General features: G+C 45.2%; 1 pseudogene; it reads right to left on the minus strand.

Moving 5' to 3' along the window:
* Window positions 1–9,575: 9,575 nt before the first annotated feature.
* LOC136514392 (probable LRR receptor-like serine/threonine-protein kinase At3g47570) lies at window positions 9,576–13,234 on the minus strand (annotated as a pseudogene).
* Between the last annotated feature and the right edge of the window lie 10,798 nt (window positions 13,235–24,032).

The following is a 24,032-nucleotide window of genomic DNA, read 5'->3' on the forward strand; positions in this document are numbered from 1 at the left end:
ATATTTTGAATTTATCCAATGCTTCCGATCTTTCTTTAATTGGATAAATATTACCATAACGAGAGTAGTCGTCTGTGAATGTTATAAACGAGTCATAACCATCCACACTTTTCACAGGAAAAGGACCACATATATCTGTGTGGATTATTTCTAAAATTCATGTGCTTCGTTTGGCATCTTTCTTAATTTTCTTGACATACTTTCCTTTGATGCAATCAATACATTGTTCTAAATCTGAAAATTCTAAGTGCGGGAGAATTGATTCCTTAACCAATCGTTCCATTCTCCCCCTCGAAATATGGCCCAAGCGACAATGCCATAATTTCGAAGAGACAGTATCAATTCTCTTCCGCTTCTTAGTTACATCCGCAGATAGGGAATCATTCACATTCTCATCACATACATTGTTCGCATTCTCAACAAGAGATAATAAATAAAGCTTGTCTTGTCGGAAGGCAAGACCAACACATTTATTATTAACCAGTATCTTACACTTGCCATCACCAAAATGGCAATCAATTCCATCATCATCAAGTTTCGAAACACTTATCAAATTTCTACGCAAAGAGGGAACATAAAGTACTTCTTTAAGTCTAAGTACAAAACCATTATTCAATTCTAAAGAAAAATCTCCAATGGCTTCAACATTGGCTTGCACTTCATTTGCAACTTTAATCGTTCTTTCTCCTCTTTGCAAGGTTCTCGTCCCACTTAACCCCTGTAAGGAATTTGCAACATGAGTAGTTGCTCCTGAATCAACCCACCAAGTGGATTTGTCATAACATAAATACAGGGATTCATCTACAAATGTAATAAATTTATCACCTTTCTTTAGCAGAGATTTCAGAAAGTCTGGACAATCCCTCTTGTAGTGTCCCTTCTTGAAGCAGTGCTTGCACTGATCTTTTTCAGCTCCACCATACTGCTGATTCTCAGAATCCTGGGGTTTCTTTCCCTGTGAACTGGAGGAAGAGGTCTTATCCCACTTAGGTTTCCCTTGTGGTTTAGAATTCTTGCCATTAAAGTTCTTTCTTTTGTTATCCTTCACAAAATGAGCAGATTCACCTTGTGAGGACTTTATCCTCTCCTCTTCTTGAGCACACATTGAGATGAGTCTTTCTATGCCCCATCTTTTATGCTGCATATTGTAGTTCACAATGAAGGTGTCATATTCTTTTGGCAAAGAAGCAAAAATCAAATGAATCAGGAAATCCTCCTCCTTCAAATTCATTTCTTTTAGCTTAGATGCCGTAGTGTTCATCTTCAAAATGTGCTCTCTTATGCTACCACCAGTGAATTTCTCATTCACAAGCTTCTTAATCAGTGAACTAGCTGTGGCCTTGGTAGACCCAGTAAACTGACTCTTGATTTTCTCAAGATATTCTTTGGCAGTAGCACATTCAGGGATTGAGCCCCTTATCTGTTCTTCTATGGTGGCTTTGGCTACCAATAGGCATTTGCGGTTGGAGAGAGTCCATTGCCTATGTTCAAGGTCATATTTCATTCTTATTTCAGCATGATCACGCTTTCGAGCAGCGAAATCAGCGTCAGATTTATTGTCACCTCTCACCGGGTCCTCTAGCTCAGTAGGACACGGTGAGGTGATGGCAAAATTGACCTCTCCCAACGCAAGTTCCAATTCATACTTCTCCCGCCACACACGGTGATTGGTTCCGTTGAGTGTCGGGATGTTGGCAATGTTCACAATGCATTTGCCTCCTGAAATCACACCAGAGTAAGTAAGAAACATTTATACATAAAATTTCATGCTTTAACTCAACGTTGGTCAAATTAAAACTTATAATTCATCCATGCAAACATTTTACATCATCGTTGGGCAGAAGTAAAATTAATGCACAATTTCTCATGGATCAAAAATTATAATATTATTATTAACAACGTTGGTCAGAAAATAACAATATCATAATTGCATCAAAATTATCAGAAATTCATTTCTCTTAAAATTAAATTATCCCATTGGTTCAAATTTAATCAAAGAGAATAATAGTTATCATGCACAGCGGAAACATTAATAATCTTTTCATATTATTATTTTCCAGCAGCACTAAAAAATTCACTGTTTTCTGAGCAAAATATCGTTGGATAAAATTTGCACAGAAAATTGTATCAAAATCATTCAAATTCATCAAAAATATGTATTAAAATTGCTCCTGGAAAAATAATAAGAAAATTTCTTCTTCTTTCATTTCAGCCCGGCGCGGCCCAGCTCGCCCAGCAGCGCGGCCCGGCCAGCAGCGCGCGCTGCAGCGGCCCAAGACGGCCCAGCGTCCGCGCACTCGCGCTGTCCCGCGCGCTCCCCCCGCGCCCAGGCCGCAACCTGGGCCTGGGCCAGAAATTCGGCCCTTGCGCGCTCTCCCGCCTGGGCCGACGACGGCCCGAGCAGATCTGCACCGTTGGTTCTGATCGGACGATCGCGCGTTCGTTTCGCTCGGATTAAAAACCCGACGCCGCGCGGGGGCCCTAAAACCCTAGCTCATTCGGCTCCTCCCCTTTCTCTCTCTTTGCTCTTTCTCTCTTCTCAGCCGCAGTGATGACAGCAGCCACCGAGCAGCCGCGAGCGAGGAAGGCAGAGCGGGCAGCCATGGCGAGCCTTGGCGCCGTCGCCAGCCCCCTCGCCGGCGCGCGTGCACCCCAACGGGTGAGCACGCCGCCGTTGAGCGGCCTGGCCGTGGCGCTTCCTTGGCCGAGCCCGGCGAGCCAGCGCCCCCGGCTCAGCTTCTTCTCCCGCGTCGGCGAAAGGTTCATCCGACGCACCCTAACCCTAGCCCCACTTTCCCCTTTCTGATTTGAGTTGTTCTTTTCGGGTTTATCTGAATGGGAAACTAGGGTTAGGGTTAGGGTTCGTTCTTGCCGATTCGGTTTTCTTTGTTTTTGGATTTCTTTCTTTTCGTTCATCCGAATGGAAAACTGGGGTTAGGGTTAGGGTTTCGACCTTTCTTTCTTTCTTCTTCCCCTTCTTTCCTCTTTCGGATTTGAGTCTAGGGTTCTCGGAATCCGACCCTCCCCTTTTCCCTTCTCTAATTTGATTTGGGGAATTTGGGTTAGGTCTTAGGGTTTTCTTTCTATTTTCTTTTCCCGATCCGCATCAGATCGGTCGGTTTCATTTCCCCGATCTGATTTCTTGTCGAACCGTGGCTCTGATACCATTGTTGGAGTTCATTTTAGTCATTCATCAGATCGGGATATTTAGCATAGGAATAGAATATGTGTTCGGGATTTACAGAGAGACAGAGAGAAAGGGGGTGATAGGTAGCAGACCATCAAAAGCCGTAGTGATGGAAGCTCCGGCCGGGGTCTCGTTGACGGACGCCATCTGCCCGCCGGCAGCGACGTTCAGTGGAGAGGGAGGAGTCGGCGCTGTGGCGTCCTCGGCGGCGGCGAGTGCGTCAGGGTGGCGTTGCCGGCGTCGGTGGTGCTTCCCGTCGCTGGCAGCGCCCCTTCTCAAGATCGGGTCTAGGGTTAGGATGTCGGTGGGGTGACTGGCGGCGCGGTGAACCTCGTACTGCGAGCCCCGGCCCCCACCTTTCCTTTATAGCGCTGTGCGACGGGGGCCTACCAACCATGTAGGGTTGGGCGCCCCTGATCAGGGCGCGAGAACAAGGCCCAAAAGGCTGTTGGGCCTAACTGGTGGAAGATCAAACCTAACAATCAGCACTCCGGGACGGGCTGTACAATGCTGTACAAGGTGGTCTGGAAAGTAAGTAGACGTTTCATTATTTATACATGAGTTATCAGTGTGTTCAACTGCTCGAACTGTGGTTCTATATTCATGACCTGGTATATTCATCGTCATCATCGCAGATCCTCCGATAGTGGGGAGCCCTTATTGCTGTTAAAATATGGTCTGTTCTTCATAATAGACGCAGTGAGCATGCAAGGACCGTGTTGTGGACGAGCCATCTAAGCGCGCTTGAGCGACCCTCTGGTCTTTTTATTTCTACTTTCAATTTCGCAGTGCAAGTGCGCAATTGAGCTATATGGATTTTTGTCAAAGTATATTCAACGACTGGGTATAGTAAAACTGGCTCTTTATCAACCGGTTTTATTTCTCCATTTCATTTTTCTTTCCATCTCCGTGTAAACCTATTATTAGTGTATTATATTTTGTTCCTTCAATAGAGTCAGATGATTTTTGCAATATAGAGTTGTGTCGTCTCACTCGACGACTTCAACATACGTGTTCGAAGTTTAACAAAGATGATCTGCTCAATAAAGAATGGTCTAGTTTCACAAGAAAAAAAAAACACTCCTTTAAGAGTACAATGTTTCAACTCTAGTAAAAAGATTCTTACTTATATGTAAAGTAAAGTACTATATATTTCAGATGGTGAAGGTTCTAAGTTCTGGAGCTAAAACGAATTTCAGATGGTATCACCATCTGCGGCGCTGTAATAAGGATACTTTGTCTGTTGACCTTGGTTAATAGACGGGGGCTCGGTCCTAGAATTCTAAAAAAAAGCACTATATATTTGTGATTTAGAATATGTAACTTAAATATTCCAGCTTTACGAGAAATATGTTATGACTTAATAATATTCTAGAAATATGGATGATTTAAGGCTACTTTGGATGGAGCCCTGGGAAACACGCCTAGGCCAGGCAGCATCTCCAGGCGGTCTATTTTCGATGCCTGGGGTCGGATCGACATGCCTTGGCGGCAGCCCCAAGGCGAGACTCCAATCCAAAGACGCCCTTAATCCATAAATCTTCCTTTAACATTATGTTTCAACTTCATGAGCAAATATTCCAAGAAAAGGAAATAATTTTCTGATCATGAAAAGAAATGCTTTGATAAAACTACAATTTTTTTCTGAGTGCCAAGGAAAGTAGTCCAAGCAAAGAAAAATATTCTAGCGAAAACAAATAAAAATAGAAAAAAAATCAATAATGTACAATTCATGCATACAATAAAAGTATAAAACAAAACACTGAAATTTAACTGCCTACAATCCAAACATCACATAACTATTGTTTAGCTAAAAAATAACCAAGTTTCTCGCAATCCGATTATAAGAATGTTACGATCTTTATCTTCACCACTTACCTCAACACAAACTTAAATAGTTTAGTCTTCACCGAGCCTCCGGCTGTTACCGTAATAATAAAAGAACAAAGGTAAAGGTTTCACCTTCGCACAAGTCACAAGTGTAACCGAAAGAAAATATTAATGAGGGTAAATGGGAAGCAAAGGGATAAGACTTTGGAATTGTGAAACAAACACAAATTGAGGTAGTAGATTGATTTTTGGTTTGATTGTGTATGATTAATCTCAACTAGTACGGTGTCCGTGCTAACGCTACGGCTACATTTAATAATACAAATCAAACAACCAATAAAATATATTGCCAATAGGAAAAAGAATGCATGGAAAATAAAATGAGACGACAATAAAATATATTGCCAATGGGAAAAAGAATAGGCCGTCTAGAAGATTTTGGAGTATTATGCTCCAAACTTCTGATTTTGGAGTATTAATCTCAGCCGTGCGCTCGTGTGTTTGTTATCTCGTGGTTCGGGGTTCGATAGGTTCGTTGGTCAGATGCCTCTTATGGGACGCCCTGCTTTCCCTTTTATAGGCCAAGGGAAAGCACGGGTTACAGTGAAGGGAAAGAGAAGAACAAGAGAGAGCCGAAGGCCTTTAGGATCGCCGGGCCCTTCTTCTCCTTCATGCGGGTCCCGCTGACCCTGTAGATGTCAACACGGACGGCACCATGTTGCGTCCTTGTCCATCACTAGCGCCATGCGCAGGCGTCGTCTGCCGGTCATGGTGCTCCACTCCGCCTGGCGGACGTCGTGGTGAACTAACGCGCCTGTCAGTGTTCGTACGAGGGCTAGGCAGAACAGTACCGGTACGACATTGTTCTTGATGTGAATCCTCAGGTATAGCCCGTCGCGGCCCCGGGTTACATCGAGGCATGCCAGTCTCTTCCCTGGTGTCAAAGTTTTGACTCAGGGCCATACGCCTGGACCTGGAGTGGTTGGCGGTGGTATGGGTCCCCGTCGGACGAGACGGAGCCCGCACCCAAGGGGTCGGGCGAGGCAGAGCCCGCGGCCTCGGGGTCAGGCGAGACGGAGCCTGTCCTCGGAGGTCGAGCGAGGCGGAGTCCGCGGTCCCGGGGTCGGGTGAGGCGGAGCCCATCCCCGGAGGTCGGGCGAGGCGGAGCCCTCCCCCAGGGGTCGGGCGAGTCGGAGCCCTCCCCTAGAGGTCGGGCGAGGCAGAGCTTGCGCGCCTGGGGGTCGGTTGGAGCTGTAGTCGCTCTCTTGACTGCTCAGATGAATCTATGTTGATGGTCATTAGCTCCTTCTCTTTGGGTACCCTAGTATTGGTCGTCAACACTTACAGTAAGTTTTGATTGGCAAATGGTTTCCACCATTATGTTTGTCTCTAAATCTCCAATTTATGACCGGTCCATCCTGCTGAAAATTGGAGCAGACCTGGTGACGAATTTCATGCGCCAAAAAAAAGCCAAGTCACGAATCAAACCAGGCAAATCAAGCAACGTGCTTACGAACGCCAACAACCAGCTTGTGGACCATCCCCACCGAATCAAACCAGGCACGGGTTTGGAGTGTCCTTTGTTTGTCAAATAGAGTCATTGTAATCTGACCATCCACGGCGCCATGTGTCAATCATCCAAGGTGTGGGTAGCCGTCACCCCCTATGGGGCAGCTATCCCCCATCGTAGAAATTCCACATCGTAGAATATACAAGCTAGGGGGCAAAAAATATCAAAAGGAGTTACGCCGTATAATACAATAGTAGTACAACTTGAACGGCAAATTATTGCAACAAACCTAAAAATAGAAGTTGTTGCACAAGTTAGAGGGCAATTTTTTTGTGGCAACTTATGTGTGCAATGTTAACCCTTTTAGAACAACTTATACATTGCAGGCGAGGCAACTAATATTTAGGATTTAGAAAGGCATTCGAATCTAAAAGGAAGACTGAAAAATAAAACTAAAAATAAATAAAAAAACTTGACTGAAAATTAAAACTAAAAAATATTATAGGTAAGGCAATTAATATGCAGGATTTAGAAAGACATTCAAACAAGACTAAAAAAATAAAAAACTGACTGAAAACTGAAAAAAAAAAATTGACAGAAAAATAAAACTAAAAAATGAAAAAAACAAAAAACCTGAAAATAGAAACTGAAAATACAACACTCAAAATAAAAAATGAAATTGAAAACTCAAATAAAAAAGGGAACTAGGGTGATGTCGCCACGTGCGTGGGCTGCGTGGGAGCAGTGCGCGGAGTCGCATGGGCTGCACGCGTCAGCCGGCTCGCGTCGCGCACACCACACACCGCGCGAGATGCACGTTAGAATTTCCGTTTCCGGTGCCACTCGAAACGGCGATTGCCTGGCTTCCACCGATTCACTCTGCTTTCCAATGCCCATCTACTCTGTTTGTTGAAAATTACCACAATTGCCGTTGCCTTCCACTCCGAGGGGTGGACACCGTGCTTTAGGCACCCAACGCCATCGACGCATCTGCGCCCCCTCCCTCCGACGCCCCCTCCTCTAACGGCGACTGCGCGGCACTGGGAGCCACCATCGCCTCTGCGCCCTCTCAATCCGACGGTGGCCTCTTTCCCATGCGCCTTTACCTCGCCAGCCACCTGCCAGGACCTACTACCATCCGTCGACCTTGCCTGGTCACCGCGTCCCCAAGTACCGTGTCCAGGTATGTGCTTCTCCTCTTCCTATCTGACCAAAGCATCAGTCATAATAGAGCATCCATTCTTCACCTTCTCCTCTTCCTATCTGACCAAGCATCAGTCATAATAGAGCATCCATTCTTCACCTTCTCAGCCTCACGTTCTTGTAGCAAACTCTTGGTTCTTGCATATTCTTCATCTAGCAAACTCTCTTGCAGATCACGCAGAGATGGAGGTTCAAGTCCATAATCAAACTGTTCAATTGCTTCACACATTTGCTTGAACTCATCATTGTCACAAGCATTGAATTGTGTGGCTACATATGATACAAAAAAGTGTAATTAACTAATTAGTGTGTAGTTCAGGCATGTATTCAAATCTGAAATGTAAAACAAAAATGCATAATAGTAAATTACCATGTGTATAGACCCATCTTGCAATATATTTATGCACCTCATGTATTCTTTCTTTCTAAAGTTCCTTGTTCAGCTTCTATTACTTCAAAGATTCAGATTTTGTTGCTTTAGGATCAATAGCACGTGTCCACTTATCAATGGGTCCTAATTTGTGAGGCTCTGAGCTTCCAACACAAGTCACTTCATCATCCTCTGTTCCAACCCAAGAAACATTCACTTCTTCTCTAAGCTCTAGTTCACGAGCAGCTTGCTCCTTCCTCTTCCTTTTTGAATCTTCTTGTGATTTCTTGCATTTGTCTTTTGCCTCCTGTGTGCTCTTTCTGCATTTCTTCGCATTTGTTCCAACATTGGCCACATGTTCCTTCAACCGATTGACCCCTCCTTGGCTCCGATGACCACAGAACTTGCACTCCACCTTGTCCCTATTGTTTGCATCCATGAGAAACCCATACTCCCATCCCACATCATCTGAATTCCTTTTCAGGACATTCACCTCATCCTGAGATGTAACACTAGTTTCAGGAGCACAGTCTTCCACCGACATTCTACATGAAGAGCAGCATAGGCATATTAAACACACACAGGCACACAACATACAGCACAGGCGTACAGAGCGGGAAGATAGAAGGGAGCAGCCGAGCAGAGGAGAGAGGAGCATGGGGCGGGCAGACCTCACCTTGGGGTTCCCGAGCGGCGGGGCGAGGGGCAGCGAGGATCTCACCAGCAGTGGCGGCCCGGCGAGGAGGGGGCGCACGGGAGCTCCAGGGGCATCGGCGGTCCGGAGGACGGGGGCGCATGGGAGCTCCAGGGGCGGCGCGGGGAGGCCTGCACGGAGGGAGAAGATGTCCGGTGATGCGGAAAACGGGTCCACGGCATCAAGTAGAAGCTTCGCGCATGACGAATCGCCCGGAGACGTACCGTGGCCGGCGAGCGAGCTCGGGTCGGAGGCAAGGGGTTGAGGAGGAGATCTTGACTCTTTGACTTGGTTATCTCTCTGTCTCTCTCTAATCCTCTCTAGCACTGGCGCACGGGACTCTTTTCCTTCCCGCGCGGCCGCTTCCTTTCCCGCGCAGATGCCTGCTCGCGCGCGCGCGCTCCTGTTTGCTCCCGCCCAGCGCCTAGATGTACGCCTGACCCCCCTAGGCCCCGCGGGAAGCCTCCGCCTAGCACCTAGGCGCGCCTAGGCGAGCGCGGAATCGCGCCTTGTTTTTCATTGGTTTAAAGTATGCTAGAGCACAATTTTAGAACAAATGGGCCAAGTTGAAAGCTGAGTATACATGCTGGAAAACACTCAATAAGGAAGCAGGTCTAGGTTGGCATCCCACAAAGGGGACTATTGACATGCCTGAAGGTGGTCGAAGGAACTAAGTTTGGCTTCTGGAGCATCGATGCCAAGAGACACAATAGATCATTGAAGGATGGTCTGAAAGTAGCAGTCTGCTGTCACATAGCTTCCATCAATTACAAAAAATAACTAAGCAAACGGACTTCTCAGCTCTCAACTTCTTAAACATTACATATGAATAATGACAAAATATAGGACAAGACCCACAATGCAAATGGTTCCTAAGCTTTCCTCGCAAACAGTTTAAATAAAACGTAGTGCTCCCTGATTTGAATAGTAAAAATAATTGTTCCTTTCCTTAGTGGCATAGCTCTGAAAATGTTTCTTTGATTGTGATGACTTCAGCATAAACATCCTTCATTGTTGGTCGGTCTTTTGGTGCCTCTGCTGAGCATGAGATACCAAGCTTAATAAGATTCATGATGGTTCTTGTTATTTCATCCATTGTATGATTATCACCATCTCCCGTAACCGGAATTATAGAAGGATCTAGAATCTCATGAATCTTTTGAGGAAATGATTTTTCCACAAATTTGTGAAGGGTCAAACCCTTAGAAAACATCTCGTCTGTCGGACGCTTCCCTGTGAGCATTTCTAAGATGGTAATTCCATAGCTATAGACATCGCCCTTTGTTGAGAGTTTGCTCCCGAAGCCATACTCTGCAATATTGAAATTTATCAATCATTGTACCCTCATGATATTGTTAATCATAAAAGCATATTCTCAGAGAGTAGGACACTGAAACATACATATGAAGGGAAAATGCTCACCTGGTGCAATGTATCCGATTGATCCTCTTGGTCCAATTAAGCTTGTAGAACTATGATTGCTTGAAGAGCTATAAGTGTGAAGAACCTTAGCCAATCCAAAGTCACCAAGATGTGCAACCATGGCATCATCAAGAAGTACATTGCTGGGTTTCAGATCACAATGGACCATAGTGGGTACGCAATGATTATGGAGATAATCCAAAGCAGAAGCTATGTCCATAGCTATTACTATTCTGGAGCCCAAACTCAATTGTTTTTTAATTCCATAGTTGTTCAGTTTTGGATAGAGCCAGTTCTCGAGGCTGCCATTAGACATGTATTCAAGAATAACAGCCTTGAACTCATGTCCTGCTGAATCAATTGTTGAGCATGCAGTAATCACCTTCACGAGATTACGGTGTCTAGTATTCCTCAGGGCCTCACATTCAGCAAGGAAGCTGTTTGGTGCTCCGAGTTGATCAAGTTTGAATACTTGATGGCAACTGTATGTTCCTCACTCCAAAGTCTTCCTTTGTAGACTAATCCACATTTTCCTGAGCCAACCAAGTTGTCTGAGGAGAAACCGTTCGTTGCTTTGACTAGATCAGCATATTTGAAATTCTTCAAATCCATGCTGGTTGGATGATCTAGTTGTTGAACTTTCTTTCTCTTCTTTAAAAGAAGGACTGCAAAGCATAATAGCAAGACTAACGAAAGAGAAGTAAATCCTACAAACTTCAGAATTTTGGAGGTGTGTCTATGTCGTTTAGATATATCTGTATTGCAAAGTGGCAGTTGTAGCAACGGGGGTACTGGCACATAGGTTCTTGTTCCCTTGAACGAACACATCACGTGCATCCTGAAATATCCCTCCTGTTGGTACTGGTCCCTCAAAGTTGTTGAAGGACAAATTGAGAAGCTTCATAGAGCTAAAAGATTCAAAGAATTCTGGGATTTCACCGGACAAGTTGTTCTGAGAAATGTCCATCTCAATGAGGCCTCGTAAAGCAATGAATGATTCTGGGATCCTCCCGTCAAGAAGGTTCCCCTCCATGTGGAGGGACTCCAAACGAACACACTGACCTAGAGTGGAGGGTATTTGGCCAGTCAACATGTTATTAGAAATATTCAGCTGGCCAAGGTTGATGAAGCTACCAATCTCTAGTGGTATTTGTCCGGAGAGTTGGTTGTGAGACAAGTCGAAAACATTAGAAAGGGAAGAAAGAGTAAATAGCTCCTTTGGTATGCTACCATCAAAGCTGTTATGAGAGAGGTTTAGCTTATCCAAGTTCTTGCAGTGTCCTAAAGCGCCTGGTATTGGGCCACTCAAGTTATTTTCTTGTAAGTGGAGCTCATTGAGTTGACTTAGGTTACCAAGAGAGACTGGAATTTGCCCTAAAAGTTTGTTTTGCGGTAAGCTTAGGGCGAACAGGTTTGGAAGATGACCCAGGGAATAAGGAATATTTCCAGTAAGGAGGTTCTTCCCCATAAAAAGAACCTTGAGGCTTCTGAGGCGCTCTATCTCATTCGGAATGGTACCAGATATTTCATTTGCACTTAAAAACAATACCTCTAGTGTACTGGACAGGTCCACTATGGATTTTGGCAGGACTCCTTGGAGGGTGTTTCTATCCAGGTACAAATTCACCAATTGCCTGCAATTTGTCAATGACGACAAGAAAGACCAGTCCCCAGCTTCAAGGTGGTTCATGGTTAGATCCAGTTCGATTAAGTTGGGCAGGGTTCCAAACAAAGGAATATTACCATGAAATGAATTATTCCAGAGACTAATGATCTGGAGATTGGTGGTGTTGGCTAGTGAAGTAGGGATTTGGCCTGTGAACTTGTTTTGTGCCATAATCAGATTTACAATTCTTGGAAGGTTATACCCAATATTAGCTGGAATTTCCCCGGTGAGATTATTGATACCCATGCCAAGGTCTGTGAGTGCTGACATGTTGTAAATGGAGTCCGGAACAGTCCCTGACAAAACATTGTTAGTCATGCCTAGTACTTGCAGGTTTGCTATTGTACCTATACTCATCGGGATGCTACCATGAAAACTGTTACTGTCAAGTGTGAGCCAAAGAAGGGAAGAAAAATTCCCCAAAGTGGAAGGTATGGTACCTGTAAGACCATTCGATTGCAATATAAGATACTGTAAGGGTGAGTCGATATTTGAGAGAACAGGTATGGACCCAACAAAGTTGTTCTCCGCAAGCACTAACATCTGAAGTGTTGTGCTATTGAACAGTGACGGAGGAATCTCTCCACTGAGGTGGTTGTTTCTTAAGCGCAATAGCCGAAGCGACGAACTATTAGCTAGTAGTGATGGGATAGGTCCTGTCAGGCTATTGTTGGTGAGAGCAACGGAGACAAGAGAAGAGCTGCTTCCAAGAGAAATAGGAATGTTGCCCGTCAGATAATTACCAGAAAGACGTAAAACAGAAAGGTTGCCGAGAGTGCCCAAACCTTCTGGGATACTTTTGCTGAGGGTATTTCTTTCAAGATCAATGGCCTGCAAGGCAAAGCATGACGACAGAGTCTCTGGGATCTCGCCACTAAATTTGTTGGAGCTGAGGTTAAGGTATCGCAGTCTATTTAATTGGCCAATTTCAGATGGGATCTGACCCTGCAGTTGATTATTTGGCAAGTGGATCCTTGTGAGGAAAGTGAGGTTACCAATGCAAGGAGGTATTTGGCCATGGAGGTCGAGTGACTCAAGGTCCAGTGCAACAACACGAGATGGGCGTGTCTTGCTGCATGTAACACCGGACCAACTGCAGAACTGCAGGGAGTCATTCTTCCATGATGGTGGGAGGCCTGTAGGGTCAGAGAGGTGGTCTTTAAGGCAAAGGAGTGCTTCCAAATCATCGTTAGGTTCACGACGAAGAGGCGTAGCACAAAGTGAAGGAGCAGCGAGTGCCAAAAGAGTAGCAAGGAGAATGATCAATAATGGCAGTGAGGAGCTGAGAGTCCCCACAGGGTGCATATATGTTGTGTGGCACATTGTTTATTGTTCTGCAGAGGATGTGTGCATTTGCCTGCCTCTACCTAGTGGTGATCTTCGGTAGTGGTGGATATGCGGCATTTATAGAAGCCAGGCAGGCTGCCAGTTTCTTGCATTTTTGCTTTTATCTAAGGACAAAACAGCAAACTAGCTAGTATGAACGGACAAAGAGAAAAGTCTATCTAGTGGAAAAAAATGTCTAATGAGACGGTCTTTTTACGCGTCTACTGTTGGGTCGCAATCAACTTGACTTGACGAAACAGGGTGGGGAGCATACTTTTAAAATGGAGAATTTTGTCCACAGGACACTCATAAAGAGTGGATTTGTGTGTAGCACACTGTACTCATTGAATTAGTCACAAACACACTGCAAAAGCATTGTTTTTGTCCACAACACACCACACCCCGTTAAAGGACCATCTTGCCCTTGACTCTTTCCCCGTTCCTCCCCTTCCACCCATTTCTCAAGAATAGATTTCTTTTGATCCATCTACAACTGTGCTAGGTATTAAGTTAGTGGGCTGAGAAGTTTTGTTGAATAAACTTTATCAAAATTTTCTCTGTCACTTTCCTCATTTTTTTTTTGTTAATCACGAATTGGTGTTATGTAGGAAATAAGCGCCTCAGGAAAATGATCATCTATGCACACCAATAGAACAGGCCACATCAAATCTTTAGATTGATAAATCTCTTTCATCCAAGTTGAGCTGTTGTCTTTATTTTTTAAGTGTAAATTAGACTATTATTTTCAAAGGTGACAAGCATTCCAGTCAAGAACAACTCGAAGCCTTGTAAAATCTGTGTGCTGCTCATACGTTTTATACTCTCCTTCTCCACTTCTTGTTAATTCGGACTGCAGTAGCAACAGCGTGCCACCCTCAATTGGAATCAAGAGTTCTTGCTGATGTACTGTACTACTCAACAGTGAAAGAGAGATCACAATTGTTGGCTGCGGGAGGAGAAAAGAAGATTAGTAGAGGGAGAATTGCGAAGGGGATGGATAGTGGGCCCGTGGGCTAGCTGGTCATTTTATTTGCTTTGGTGTGTTGGAGGCAAAATGCACAAAATCACGACGTCCAGCGGACAAAATTGACGAATTGAGTGTGCTGCACATAAATCCACTCTTTATGAGTGTCCCGTGGACAAAATTCTCTTTAAAATGAGGTCAAGTTTCATTTGTCGGCAGTTTCGTGCATGTTTCCACATTTTCCGGCGTCAAGGTTCATTTGGAACTGCAGGCCGCGTAAAAAGTCATGTAACCCACACTAGCAGACAAACGACCTTTGATGGCTTTACTTCTGGTATTTTTCGCGCTCGGGACTAGAGAGTCCTTTAGTTCCGGTTTGTATCTTCAATCGAGACTAAAGGTCCCTGCCTAACGGCTACTGCGGCAGGCTTTTGCTACAACAGCATATCTTATTTTGTGGACTAGATTTCTTCGATTACTTCATCGATTCTTCGGTTCTAAAGGTTACCAACTTTATACTCTCATGTTTCATCAACAGCATATCTTATTTTGTGGACTAGATATATGTGTTTTTTTATGGTGGATTTTTTTATTTGTAAGCCATTTAAGCTCAAAATCACTTTAAAGTTTGCATATTTGGATGAAGGAAGGTTAAAGTAGTTATTCAAAACTAGTATTCAGCTTTCATTTCTAGCATGCATAGCACACTTTATGGTTTAGAGATATAGAAAATTTTAGAGTTTTTTTTTAATTTTATTTGTTTATAAAATGAGAAATTTATATTATATTAAAAATGAGTATAGAGAGTAGATGGCAACTGCTTCCGGGTCCTCGGCCTCTCATCGGGTTCCAAAGCGACTGAGGCCGGACTTCCCTCTCATTGCATGTGGCAAGTGTGAGGAGAAGATTGTGATGGAGTACCGGGTGAGGAAGGAGTGTCCCTACAAGGGCCGTATCTTCTACAAGTGTCCAGATCGCAATGTGAGTTATTTTGTCGCATTTGATGATTATGGTTAATTTATACTTATTTTCATGATGATTGTGATTAAAGTTCTAATTTGTTGTTTTAATTTCAGTGGGATGGCACTGGATGTTCAGGCTAGTACTGGGAGGAAGAGTATGTTGAACACGTGCAAAACTCTCTTGCACAGGCGGCTACGGCGGCTGATGAGGCAGTGATCCTGCGGAAGAAGCCCATAGATGTTAAACAAACGCATGATCTGTCTGTTTTAGTTGGGATTGGTCGCGAAATCCTTATGCTGCTGAAGTGCATTTTAGCTTTAGTTTTTTTAGTGGTAGTTGGGATTGTCTACATTGTAGCGAGACTTTCATAAATTAATACCTTGTGTGGTGGCATGCATGTCGTATAATTAACTAATTATGTTCTAGGTTTTAATATAGTATGTATGTCATGTAATGCAGATGAGCCAGCATTGGATGTACAATGCTGATCGCCGCTCCCAAGAGTTCATTGAGGGCGTGCATTCTTTCTTACATGTGGCCGAGGCAAACAAACGCGATGGTTTCATGTGCTGCCCATGTGCCATATGTAAGAATTTGAAGAAATATGCTAGCTCAAGGAGTCTTCATTCACACTTGTTGAAGTCGGGTTTCATGCCAAACTATATTTGTTGGACGAAGCACGAAGAAACCAGGGTTGTAATGGAAGAAGGTGAAGAAGAACAATGGGACGATGATGACATTATTGCTGAATATGGTGCCTTCAATGATACTTCAATGGGGGAAGCTGAAGAAGAGGTAGTGGCAGAAGATGAGTCCGCTGATGATCTTGGTCAGGCCATTCATGACGCATAAAGAGAACGCAAAAGTGAAAAGGAGAAGATCAAGTTCGAGAGCATGCTAGAGGATCACAAGAAATTGCTATACCCAACTTGTGATGCGGGACAGAAAAAGTTGGGTACCACACTGGAATTGCTGCAATGGAAGGCAAAGAATGGTGTATCTGACAAGGGATTTGGGGAGTTACTGAAAATCCAAAAGAAGATGCTTCCGAAGGATAACGAATTGCCCGTCACTACGTATGAAGCAAAACAGGTAGTCTGCCTTTTGGGATTAGAAATCCAAAAGATACATGCATGTCCTAATGACTGCATCCTCTACCGTGGAGAGGAGTACGAGAAGTTAGATGCATGCCCGGTATGTCATGCATCGCGGTATAAGATCAGGCGAGATGACCCTGGTGATGTTGAGGGCAAACGTCCCACGAAGAAAATTCCTACCAAGATTATGTGGTATGCTCCTATAATACCATGCTTGAAACGTCTGTTCAGAAACAAAGACCGTGCAAAGTTATTGCGATGGCACAAAGAAGACCGTAAGGTAGACAATATGTTGAGACACCCTGCTGATGGGTCCCAGTGGAGAGCAATCGATAGAGAATTCCCAGAGTTGCAAATGACGCAAGAAACTTAAGGTTTGCTTTAAGTACGGATGGTATGAATCCTTTCGGGGAGCAGAGCAGCAGTCATAGCACTTGGCCTGTTACTCTATGTATCTACAACCTACCTCCCTGGTTATGCATGAAGCGTAAGTTTATTATGATGCCAGTGCTCATCCAAGGCCCAAGGCAACCTGGCAACAACATCGATGTGTACCTGAGGCCACTAGTTGAAGAACTTCTACTTTTGTGGAACAGACCAGGTGTACGTGTGTGGGATGAGCACAAACAGGAGCACTTTGACCTGCAAGCATTGTTGTTCGTAACAATCAATGATTGGCCTACTCTAAGTAATCTTTCAGGACAATCAAACAAGGGATATAATACATGCACGTACTATTTCGATGACATTAAAGGTATATTCTTGAAAAAATGTCGAAAGGTCGTGTACCTTGGCCATCGTCGATTTCTTCCTGCGAATCATCCCCTAAGAAAGAAAGGTAAGCATTTTAAAGGTAAGGCAGACCACCAGACCAAGCCGGGCAACCGAACTGGTGAGGATGTACTCAATATGGTCAAGGATGTGAAAGTAGTATTTGGAAAGGCACATGGCAGCGAACCTATTCTGAACGACGCCGACGGTCACGCACCCATGTGGAAGAAGAAGTCCATATTTTGGGAGCTACCCTATTGGCAAGTCCTAGAGGTCCATAGCGCGATCGACGTGATGCATCAGATGAAGAATCTTTGTGTGAATCTGCTATGCTTCATGGGTGTGTATGGGAAGCCTAAGGACACACTTGAAGCACGACAGGACCTGCGATGTTTGAAAGAACGAGACAAACCTACATCCAGAGAAGACAGATGATGGACGCCATTACTTAAGTCCTGCCAGCTACACTCTTAGCAAAGAAGAGAAGGAAAGCATGTTTGAATGCCTAGAAAGCATCAAGGTACCATCTGGATTCTCCTCGAATATAAAGGGTATAATAAATGTGTCAGAGAAGAAATTCCTAAACTTAAAGTCCCATGACTGCCACGTGCTCATGACGCAATTGCTTCCAGTTGCATTAAGAGGAATTCTACCTCCAAATGTACATCTAGCCACCGTGAAGCTATGTGCATTCCTCAATGCAATTTCTCAGAAGGCAATCGATCCAATGGATCTAGCTAAACTACAGAATGATGTGGTTCAATGTCTTGTCAGCTTTAAGTTGGTGTTCCCTCCTTCCTTCTTTAATATCATGACACACCTCCTAGTTCACCTGGTCAAGGAGATTAGCATTCTCGGTCTTGTGTTCCTACACAACATGTTCCCCTTTGAGAGGTTCATGGGAGTCCTAAAGAAATATGTTCACAACCGTGCTCGGCCAGAAGGAAGCATCGCCAAGGGCTATGGAACAGAGGAGGTCTTTGAGTTTTGTGTTGACTTTATTCCCGACCTTGACCGATTGGTGTTCCTGAATCGCGACACGAGGGGAGACTAAGTGGAAAGGGGACACTAGGGAAGAAAACATATATTGGTACGCAGGACAATTATTTTAATAAAGCACACTACACAGTTCTGCAAAAACTCCTCCTTGGTGGATCTGTATATCGAGACACATAAAGAGTTGCTCCGATCCGAGTTTCTAGGGAAGTCTAAAGCTTGGATTATGCGTCAGCACATGGAAACTTTCAGCGACTAGTTGCGAAAAGAATGTTAGGGTGATGTGAGTATTGATGAGCAATTGCATTTATTGGCTAGGCAGCCATCGTGGCATATCCTCACATACAAAGGGTACGAGATAAATGGGAATACATTTTACAACGTAGCCCAAGATAAAAGGAGCACCAACCAAAACAGTGGTGTCCGCATAGATGCCACCGACCCTAATGGAAATAAGCAAATATATTATGGCCACATAGAGGAGATATGGGAACTAAACTATGCACCTACTTTTAAGGTATCTTTGTTCAAGTGCCAATGGGTAAAGGCGACTGGAGGCAGGGTAGCAGTCGACAACCAGTATGGAATGACAACCGTGGACCTCAACAATATTGGGTACAAAGACGAACCGTTCGTCCTTGCCAAGGATGTGAATCAGGTGTTCTATGTCAATGACATGTCTACAAAACCGAAGAGAGAGAAAAACAACAACGACCCAATCAATGAGCCAAAGCGCCACAGTTCTTTCAGGGAAAAGAAACATCGTCGGAATTGAAGACAAGTCAGACATATCAGAAGATTATGAAAAGGATGACCGAATTCCACCCTTCACAGTGAACAAAGACCCAAGCATCCAGCTAAATGATGAGGACACTCCATGGTTATGGTGCGATCATAACCAAGGGATATACGTTAAGAAGAAGTTCACTACTGTGCCCGCTTGATATATATAGTGATGTTTAATAGTGTGTATTAGAGGTATTATGTAATAATTGTGAATTCAGAGATGTTTATTAGGTGTTTCCTTTTTTTTCTATGTAATAATTGTGACTTCAGATTTTTTGTCGTGTTTTCATATTTTCTACAGTTTAAATGAATTTTCAACGTCAATAAGATGTGAAAACTAATTTCCTGTCGAAAAGCAATAGTTTTAATGATTTTAATTAAATAGTACATTTTTGCATGGTGAAAATTATGATTATTATTTACACTATGCTAAATATTTATACGGTAAAACAAAAGAGTTTAGGTTACAGATTTTTCTTATGTACAATAATGCAAAACCAGGTCCAAGAATTCTTTTTGTAATTTTTTGCTAATATTTTATTTACTAGGCAATTAACAACTCTCTGCATATTTATATAAAAGAAATATATAAAAAAGGAAAAACTTCTAGAAACCTGCGGGAAGCCAAACTGCAGCTCACCTTACTCCCGGGTTGATCAACCACCCGGGACTAAAGATGGGCTCTGTTTTCGCGGCCCGCCAAAATTCCCTTTACTTGCCGGGCCGTGGATGCACCCGGGACTAAAGGTCAGACTTTTAGTCTCGGTTCTAACCATCACCTGGAACTAAAGGACCTTTAGTCCCGGGCTGTGGCTTCACCTAACCATCACCCCGGAACTAAAGGACCTTTAGTCCTGGGCTGTGGCTTCACACCCGTGACTAAAGGTCCCCCTATATAGCGCCTCCTCTCTTTTCCCCTCCATCATCTCTTGTTCTTTCGCCGAGAGCCACCGCGCCGCCACTGCTCCTCATCGCCTCCAGCACCACCTCCACACACACGCGCACCTCTCTCGCCGTCCTCCGCCGGCGGCCCGGCTCACGCCTCTCCCGTCCGAGCGCAGCGCGCAGATCCAAATCCGCCATCGTCGTCCTCGCCCTCACCCAGATCTGATCTGGAACCGCCTCCATCGTAGTCGTCGTCCACGCGCCTACCTCCGGCACTGCCTGCCTCGTCACGCGCGCACAGGTATGGCAGAGCGATGTTGACAAGACATTGACTAGTCCTGCGGGCTTAGGTTTAGGTTTTTGCTTAATTTGTCTGATTACATGTGGGTAGTATTTGGACTAGTTCTAGGGGGGCCAAATTCATCCGATGACATGCATGTCTATCTTCTCCAGTTGCTTGCGCCTGTCATCGTTTTCTTCAATTTTCTTCAGCTTGTATATCGGGTCACTTAGAGATGGAAATAGATCCTTCTTTTTCTCTGTAGAAGCAGGGCATTGATATTTGACAAAAATTAAAAGTGTAGGGCATAAAAGTTTTAGAAGTACAGGCCTCATATTTCTAGAGTTTTAAGGCCTTACTACTATACAGACAATGATGCTGTGAGTAGGTCTTTAAGTAGTTAAATTAGAAGTTACCATCCTTGTTTTGAAGGAGTTTTCATTCCACTGCTCTTTATTTTCCTTGTTAAACTCACCATCCAGGACAACATCTTAACTTGAATGGAGGATAAGGGTCCATTTGTGATGACCCTGTTTACTTAGTTTGACCCAGAATCCCTAGTATATGTCTGTGAAACTGCTTTCACTGCTGGCGTCGCTTCTTTGGCATTCCATTATCGCCTTTGGCAAAATGTGAATTTGATGCCATTGTGTTTGCTGAGCTTGATCCAAATTACTGTTGTCAAAATCTCATGGTGTGCCGCTTATTACTGTTTTTTAGTAAAGTCTAAGTCTCTAACATGTTTTTTTGGCAGCAGGAGCTGGACCTCGCGTTTGACACTTTGGATGTGAGCCACTGCCGCCACCATATATAATCCGTTTATGATGGATTAATTGCTCCAACCTTTTGTAATCGGATGGATGCGTGTGCCGAGCCCTCGTGCCGGCAATCTTGTAATGCGATTTTGCGCTGAGCCATCGAGCTCAGTGGAGCACGGGGCGCGGCCCGGTGTCTCGTCGTTTCCTTCTTTTTGCGCGGTAGCTTATGCCGACTAGTTAGAAATTGTAGAAAATCCGTACTAGTTGAACTTGCGGACCGTGTTCATCTCGGCTAGCATGTTCTCTGCCGAGCGGTAACAGACGTCAAGGAGGAGCTTTGATTCTACGAGGGAGAGCGGCAACGGTTGTGGAAGACCGTGTTCCCTTCCTCGTAGAATTAGAGCTCTTCCGTGGCAAGTAACGGTGCCGTCCGGTGAAGAAATGCTCGCCGAGATGATCACGTAAGCAAGGTCAACTAGTACGGATGGTTATTTATTCACACGAATTCGTGCTCCCAGTTTTAAAACCGGGACTAAAGGGAGGGGCCCTTTAGTCCCGAATTCGTGAAACCGGGACTGAAGGGGGGTTGAGAACCGGGAGTACAGCCCGTTTTCTCTACTTAGTGCCAGCATGACGTGCGTTTAATTAATTTTTTTAATTAATAGCCACCGTAAAAAAGTCATGTGCAAAATACAACCACTTGCGTTGTCTCAGTGATCTTGGCAAATCTTAATTTGGGGTTCGCCTGGACTAACACCGGCTTCCTTTACATAAGAATTTGGCATGTTCCACTACCTTGTATTCGGATGAGTGCCAGATGCTGCTGAACCAAAGCCTTATGCAACCCAGCATGACGTGTGTTTCTTGCCAATTGGGAGCTGGCGGCCTGATTCCTGCACAAAATAGTATATACTTATCAATGCAAATTAGACACAAAACTTTATAGTGACCAAACATTTACAGGAAAATGGCAAGAAATGCTAGGTAACATGAGTTTTTGATGAACTTGATCACTTGGAGACCGTTGCACCCTACATATCAATGTCAACAGATGACAAATGGATCATGCTAACCTGGTTATTTAACATGGGACACTGAGTTTAAGAGTAAATGGATACTCACAAAGTGTTGGTATCGATATTAAGGATACCCAAAGCAAGGAAGTTAGCGCCCACGCTGACTTGCTTGGATGGAGCAAGAACGTATTAAAAGGTCTCGTCCGACCCCTTGGGTTCATGCTCCGTCTCGCCCGACCCCTTGGGTACGGGCTCGATCTCGCTCGACCCCCTTGGGTACGGGCTCCAACTCGTTCGAGCCCCAAGGACGCGGTTTCTGTCTCGCCCAAGGTTGCGGGCTCCGTCTCGCCCGACCCCAAGGTCGCGGGCTTCGTCTCGCCCGACCCCTTGGGTTCTTGTTCCGTCTCGTCCGACCCCTCGGGTGAGAGCTCCGTCTTTGCCAGACCCCAAGGCCGCGGATTCCGTCTCGCCCGACCCCTTGGGTTCGCGCTCCGTCTCCGCCTGACCCCAACGCCGCGTGCTCCATCTCTCACCCGACCGCCTTGGGTTCATGCTCCGTCTCGCCCGACCCCAAGGCCGCGGGCTCCGTCTCGACCCGACAGGGACTGTAACACCCCGGTGTTATGCCTGCATTTAGGCACTGCCAAATCATACATATCATGCATCATCAAGCATCCTAATCAATACATGTCTAATCATGTAATAACAACTGAAACACTGCTTCGAAACATTTGAAACATGTTGTGAAACCTGAATGTTGCATACACCTGTTTAAGAGTTATTTTGCCCTGATTATGTTTGCTAGGCTAGTAAAACATGTTTGGCTATCATGGTAAATCGTCTAGGATTATTAGTTCAATTTTTGGAGCACGGTTTGTATTCAAATTAATTCAAAATTTTGCTTCAAAAATAATTTCCCCAAAATTAGGGTTTGAGTTAAACATCGACTTTGATTTTATAATTCAAAATCTAGAAAGAATTTGGTCTTTGGTCATAAAAAGCAAAGTTGTAGAGAATTACATTCTAATCAATTTTCATTTTTGGTACATTTTCAAAAGATGTCATTTTCTTGCTCAAATGATATTTGAAGCTGGCATTTAAAATTTTTGAAAATATAAATGGAAAAGGGCTTTTCTCATTCGCGGCCGCCGCCTCGTTTCCGGCCCACGGCCGAAGCTGCCTGGCCTACAGCCGCGCCCCCGCCCCCCGCCCGGCCCCCCCCCCCCCCCCCGCGCCTCGCCAGCCCAGCCCATCCCGCCCCATCTCCCTCCTGCCTGCGCCTCTCCTCTCCCTCCCCTGACGCGCCGCGCCCGCGTCCCGACCATGGCAGAGCTCGCCCTCCCGTGTGCCTTCAGCGCCGTCGACGCCGCCGCTCGTCGCATCCGCCTGCGCCCGCGCCCACGTGCCCGCCTACTTCTGCTGAAGCCCTACTCGCCCGCTTGCACTCTCCCTCGCGCCTCTCCTCTCCGCAAGCACCGCCTCACCCACTCTCCCTCTCCCCTCGCCGCGCCACCGCACCCGCCGGCCAAATTCACCCGCTCTCTCCACCTCGGCCAGCAATCGCGCCCAGCAGTTCCGCCTGCTCTCCGGCACGTGTGTGCTCGCGCTTGTGCCGACTCGAGCTCAGGTAGTGCCTTCTACGCCTCGCACCGTCGGCCATGGCGCCGCCGTGCTCGGCCGCCGTGGAAGGCCCTTCCTCTCTTCTCCACCCTGCCTAGCTACCTTCCCGCCTTCGCCAGCTCTCGCGAACCGCATGCCCCGCTAGCTCGCCCTGTCACGGCCGGCAATGGCCGCCGGCTCGTTGGCCGAGCCGCCCGCCGCGGCGTCACAGCGCCGGCGTGGCCTTGCCTCGGCCGAGCCAGGCCAGAGGCCATGGGCCGACGCCCCCGGCCGCCTCCCCTTCCCTTCGCTCGGGCCGCGCAGGCCAAGTGGCCGTGGGCCGATGATTCCCGCGGGCCGGCCCAGTAGCAATAGGAGATTCGTTTTCAATTTTTCTTTATTTTTGAAAATAGAAATGGTTTGAAAATGTTTGGATACTCAAATTTGCTCCAAATCTGTTGAAATAAATTTTTAGGTTCCTTATCATCAGATCTACTTGGGAAAATTATTGCATGTCATTTTTGAGATACTTTTCTGTAGAACTTTATTTAATCATGATATTGCTGATAACTTGAAAATATGTAGAAAAATCTATAGGCTTCAGAAAAATATGATTCCAAGTTTGTTAATCTTCTTATGTAATGTACTTCCTAGGAAAAATATGTTTCATGCATGTGCTGTGGGAAAATTTTGAGGTGTAGTTCAAGTA

Source organism: Miscanthus floridulus, chromosome 16 (assembly GCF_019320115.1).
Source record: "Miscanthus floridulus cultivar M001 chromosome 16, ASM1932011v1, whole genome shotgun sequence".
Lineage (NCBI taxonomy): Eukaryota > Viridiplantae > Streptophyta > Magnoliopsida > Poales > Poaceae > Miscanthus > Miscanthus floridulus.